Source organism: Eptatretus burgeri, chromosome 8 (assembly GCF_056783735.1).
Source record: "Eptatretus burgeri isolate ZD-2024b chromosome 8, Ebu_testis_v1, whole genome shotgun sequence".
In the NCBI taxonomy this organism is placed as follows: Eukaryota; Metazoa; Chordata; class Myxini; order Myxiniformes; family Myxinidae; genus Eptatretus; species Eptatretus burgeri.
In genome coordinates this window covers 91,484,447-91,489,446 of record NC_140968.1, presented here as the reverse complement: position 1 = coordinate 91,489,446, position 5,000 = coordinate 91,484,447, and the positions used below count along the sequence as shown (strand labels likewise).

The following is a 5,000-nucleotide window of genomic DNA, read 5'->3' as shown; positions in this document are numbered from 1 at the left end:
CTTGAACCGTACCAAGCATGGCTGATTTCTTCAGACCTTCGTTTTCTGCACACATGTGTCCAAAGTATGACAGTTTCTGTTTTCGCATCATCGCTCCTAATCTACATTCTACATGGTGGTCGAATTTCTTCAACCGCTGATTCGTTTGTTCTTCAGTCCATGGGACTGTTAATATATGTTTTTTGTGTTGAAAAAAGAACAAAGCCAGGATTGTGACTTTTTTCTTCATCCTTGCAAAACAGCACGCTTTGCATAAGGAAAGTCCCCGAAGAACAATTGAAATTTGTCCGCATTTCAAATCTGTTCTCGCATTCCAATATGTATGGCCCATATCGCTTTCTACCCAATGCCGTGCGCTCATTATGTAATCTCGGCGAAACGACTGCCCGCTTTCATTGATATTTATTGCAGCCTTAATTAGTGCAAAACACAAAAAAAAATCATCAATAACCTGTAGACTGGTGTTTCTCTCTGCATCCAGAAAAGGCTTTCGAGCTCGAGGGGTGCAAATGGTGTCGTCTTACGATAAAACCAAACCGAATCGGGTACAGAAGCAGAACCTTTTGAACATCCCTCATAAGACACACAGTAGTTACGATACGGGGTCTGATGATGCAAGACTGCGACAGATGAGGCTTTCGGAGAATGTGGAGGAGGGGTTTAATGGTAAATAACGAAGTACTTTTATGGGTTTAGTATCAATGATGTATTCTTAGTCTACAAGCTCTAGTTAGGGTTTAGGGTTAGGTTCTCGTTAGGGTTAGGGTTAGGCTATTGTTATGATTAGGGTTAGGGTTAAGGTTAGGCTTTCGCTCGGGTGAGGGCTACAAATGTTAGGATTAGGCTCTCGTTCATGTTATGGTTCGGGTTCGAGCTGTTAGGGTTAGAATCTGATTAAGGTTAGGATCAACTCCCATCATAAGCTCTCAAAAATTATTAGAGGCCGATCGACCTTCATGAAGAAATGAGAACAGCACCCCGCAATGAGGCTTTGTCGGTGCGCACTGCCAACCCATGTGACAGACCCAGGGTATCGTTTCTTTTTTTTCTTCTTTCCCGGGTGTTGGATGTACAGGAGCCCAAAATGGCACGTCCAGGTGCAATCTCATGTGAATTCCAACACGCTCTCGTTTTAATTCCCCAAATCTTAGCGGCTCAAAAATCTTTGTAACCCTTTCACCTAAACCCGGGCTTGCAACAACGCTTTCCTCGCCTGTCACGGTCCTCAGTCAGACGTCCATCCACAAACGTGCCGGCTAATCTGGGCCGAGCTCCCACCTGTAATCTGGGCCGAGCTCCCACCTGTAATCTCTCGGGGGCTCCCACCTGCGGGACATCCCGTTCGGCCTCCCTGCACAGAAGCTGCGCGGAAGGCCACCAGCTGGCAGGAGTTAACCGTTGTTAACTCAGATTTGGCTGGAATTGAGGGCACTTTGGCGGGAACTGTGATCGATGCAGGGCAATTTCATCGACGCACTTTTGCTGTCACAACGGGAAGTAAGACGCACGGACAGCATTAGATTTGATGGAAAGTGATCAGGTGGGGTTTTAATTCGACACCAAACGGCATTAGTTGGACAAATCTGCGGATGCTTAAATATATAACAATGAAATACTTGTACATCGGCGATGGAAGGTGGGGGTATACTTACGAGGTACCCAAAGTGGCAAAACTTCGAACCCACCACCCCCCATTAATCCCCCATTAATATCCCATCTTTAATTGTTTTTTTTTCTCTCAGTATCCCCCCCATCATCATAAATTTTCAATTTGCATACGTAATACGTCAGCTCATAACTTGGGTGTGAGATCTCATGACGCGAAGGCCCATCACGACCTTTCAAGAAGCACGAGACACGCGTGCCGTGCACACCGTGCGTGACTCTGCCTGTCACCTCGTGGGTGGTTCGCTGTCCATTCTTGTTCGTCCTGCACCCTGCAGACCCTCCCCCCTTCCGCCTGCACTAAACCCCATCGAGTACCCCCTCCCCGCCTCATACACACAGCTACCCGCACGGCCCCGTGTTGTTTCAGCGTTTCGTGCGCGCTCTTGCGAGACAGACCGCTCTCGAACCCAGGCGGGGCCACCATGTCGATTCTCCTGGACCTTTGTGGCCGAGAGATTTCAAGAGACTCGTTTTATACGCTGGCACGAGGCCAGGCACAGTCGGAGAATGTGGGGATTGCAAATTGGCTTCTCTTTCATTTCAACACGGTTATTTTAATTTAATCAATTTGAACACGCAATTGATGAAAACACAGTCCACAGTTAGATGTGTTTACGAAACTTTGCATATGTTGTTGAGTTTTAAGGAACACCACCAATGAGTTCGAGCGAGTTGCCATGAAAAGTTTACTGAGCTTGTGCGCGCGACGGCACGACGACGTGGACGATCAAACACTCCCGGGATTTACATCTAGTTTTCTCATTTACCCATTTCAAACTAGTAATGGAAATTTTACTTTTAATCGCGAATCTCAGTGATTAACAACTTTGAGCACGAAATGTGATTTTTGGAGTGACCTGGGGGGCCCGTTAGTCCATTGGACCAAATTTTCATTGGTCTTCACGGCTTTCGGCATTTTTACTCGTCTGAACAAAAACAATAGGTTTCCCAGTCTGGAAGCCTTGAAGCCCTCATAATAATTGGAGATCTTTCGGGGTCTTGGTGGTCTTCGAGGGTCTTCCAAGGTCGAATGGATCTCAGCAGTCTAAAGGGTCAAAAGGAACATTCCAATGGTACATAATTAATTAATATACGTACGTAATTAATAGACACAAAAGCATGCCTCTCTCAACACAGACGCACACAACTCATCCATTTATAGGAGATAAAGCCAATTGTTACCTGGCACACAAAGCCATCTTCACTCACCAGGTGTGCTTTTTGTGTACCATCCAATCTGTTCACAGTGCTTAGCAGGTAGAGTAGGTAACCATAAAAAAAAGAAACCGATGAGGGCACGAAACTACCTGGTGGGGTGCCCATCGTGTGCTGCCTTTTTGGCTGCTGGTTGCATCATTGGTTAGGGTGCAGCTATGCTGCTGATGCAGTGCCCCTATTACCAGTATACTGGTGCTCATTTTGCAAACCTTGGAAAGATGACAGGCTGAATCAACCCCCTGGTGTTAATTCAATGGTGCAGGCCTTGAACTCAGGACCTGAGGATCCCAAGCCACCACCCTCACCACTAAGCCAACACCAGGCTATGTGCTGGGGTGAAACAACTTTTAACCTAGACACACTGATTTGCCGTGTTCGGGTGGGGTCATGGGTGCACGAGCTGATCAGGTGAGCATTTTACTTTGATCCGACATCCTGTTGAAAACTTGTACCAAGGAAGGTTCTTGGCTATCCCAGTCTCCGAGAGACTACACTGACCTTACTCATCATTCTCCTGCAGTGTGTAGTATCAAGTTTCGTTAAAATCGGGCAACGAAAAAAATTTATTCAAAAATTAATTCCCGATTCAGTGAAGTCCTCTTCGGGAGAATTTGATCAATGCAAACAACCTCAGCAGTATAGTTTGCTGGAGCTATCTTTTTTTCTCTTTTAAAAAAAAAATGTTTGTTTAACAACCGCTGTCACAACGGGAACCCAACGGGTTCACGGGTCATCTAGTTTTTTTTAATAAAGTTTAAATAACCCGATCTTGATCAGGTGACCCAGTGTGTGTGTGTGTGTGTGTGTGTGTGTGTGTGTGTGTGTGTGTGTGTGTGTGTGTGTGTGTGTGTGTGTGTGTGTGTGTGTGTGTGTGTGTGTGTGTGTGTGTGTGTGTGTGTGTGTGTGTTCCATTTCGCACCTTAGATCCTGTAAAGAAAAAAAGATATTTTCTTAAGTATTTTAGAACAAGCATGAAGTAATAAAATGTGACGTCAGATATGCGTTGCTATTTTGTATGGTTAGAGATGTCAAACCCACCATAATGTGTGTGTCTAAAAATCCTCATCCCTGTGAGCCTTTAAAAATGTTCTTATCCCTTGTTATCTGTCATAAATGTTAGTTTTAGTGTTTAATTTGGCCTCAAGCTGCTATATTGGCTCATCCTCACCTCACCAGAAAACCATCATCCTCACCAGAAAATGATGAGGCCTCACCCGGTTGGGTGGAATGTTGGGGGGTGTGGAGGAGGAAGGAGTTTGCCCCACCCACCAGCTAGGACAACAGCCAATCGTGGTCCAGGAGATGAGGTGGCAATGGCGTCACCAGTGTGGGTGGGGGACCCAAGGGGATAAAGGCGTGTGAATCAGGCGGAAGCGAGGAGATGCCCAGACTTGATCGAGAGGTAAGCCATAAGAAATTGTAGAGCAGCATGCCAGAGCCACATCCTCACCAGCTGGCAATGCTGCTCCTTCTCCCCATGATCCTGACGGTCGTAGTGCCACCCTGCAGAACCTGCCATAGTACCACCTTGCATCGATTACTGTTGGCCTCCAAGTCCATCGGTGTCCAGCCGGGCATCACCCGGTATTTCCGTCCTGTCAGACTCTGATGTCTCTCTATCATGGAATGAATGAAGGCTTTAAAGATAGATATTAATTAATGTTCTTGCTCGTCATTTGGTCAGTGGGAATGTATGATCTGAAAGGAAAGGAGGTTTATTCATTCAACTGTTATTTGTGATTGCTTCCTTGCCATTTCTTCGAAATACATTTCAAATACACTTTGTCTCTGGGTGAATTCTGGTTTCCACAGTGACTTCATCTGGTGTTCGAGTAATCCCAGTTAAGGACTAGTTGTCGTTAACACCCCTGAATAAGATTGAGTCACGTCATCAAGGTTTGCTCGGCCTTCTTAAATCAGTCACATGATTGTCTATCGGCACGACACTTGCCCACTTTGGGGACTCCAATCTGCACAGTAACGCGGTCTTCAGATGCAGATGCAACAGTGACTCTTTGAAGTGGGTGACTGTCATGGATGCTTTAAAATGATTTTTTTGGGGGCAACTGAAGTGACGGGATGACTGTTACAATATATATGAGCAGTGTACCCAT

At 45.9% G+C, this 5,000-nt stretch overlaps 1 protein-coding gene across 3 annotated transcripts in view; it reads right to left on the bottom strand.

The window, feature by feature from the left end:
• LOC147022265 (uncharacterized) overlaps positions 1-5,000 on the bottom strand; it is a 236,363-nt gene that overhangs the window by 72 nt on the left and 231,291 nt on the right. For all 3 annotated transcript variants that reach the window (XR_015061147.1, XR_015061149.1, XM_085892987.1), the window contains one exon: positions 1-2,713. This exon is cut by the window's left edge and continues 72 nt beyond it. The gene's annotated coding sequence lies outside the window, so the exon portion shown is untranslated. The remainder of the gene's footprint in view (positions 2,714-5,000) is intronic.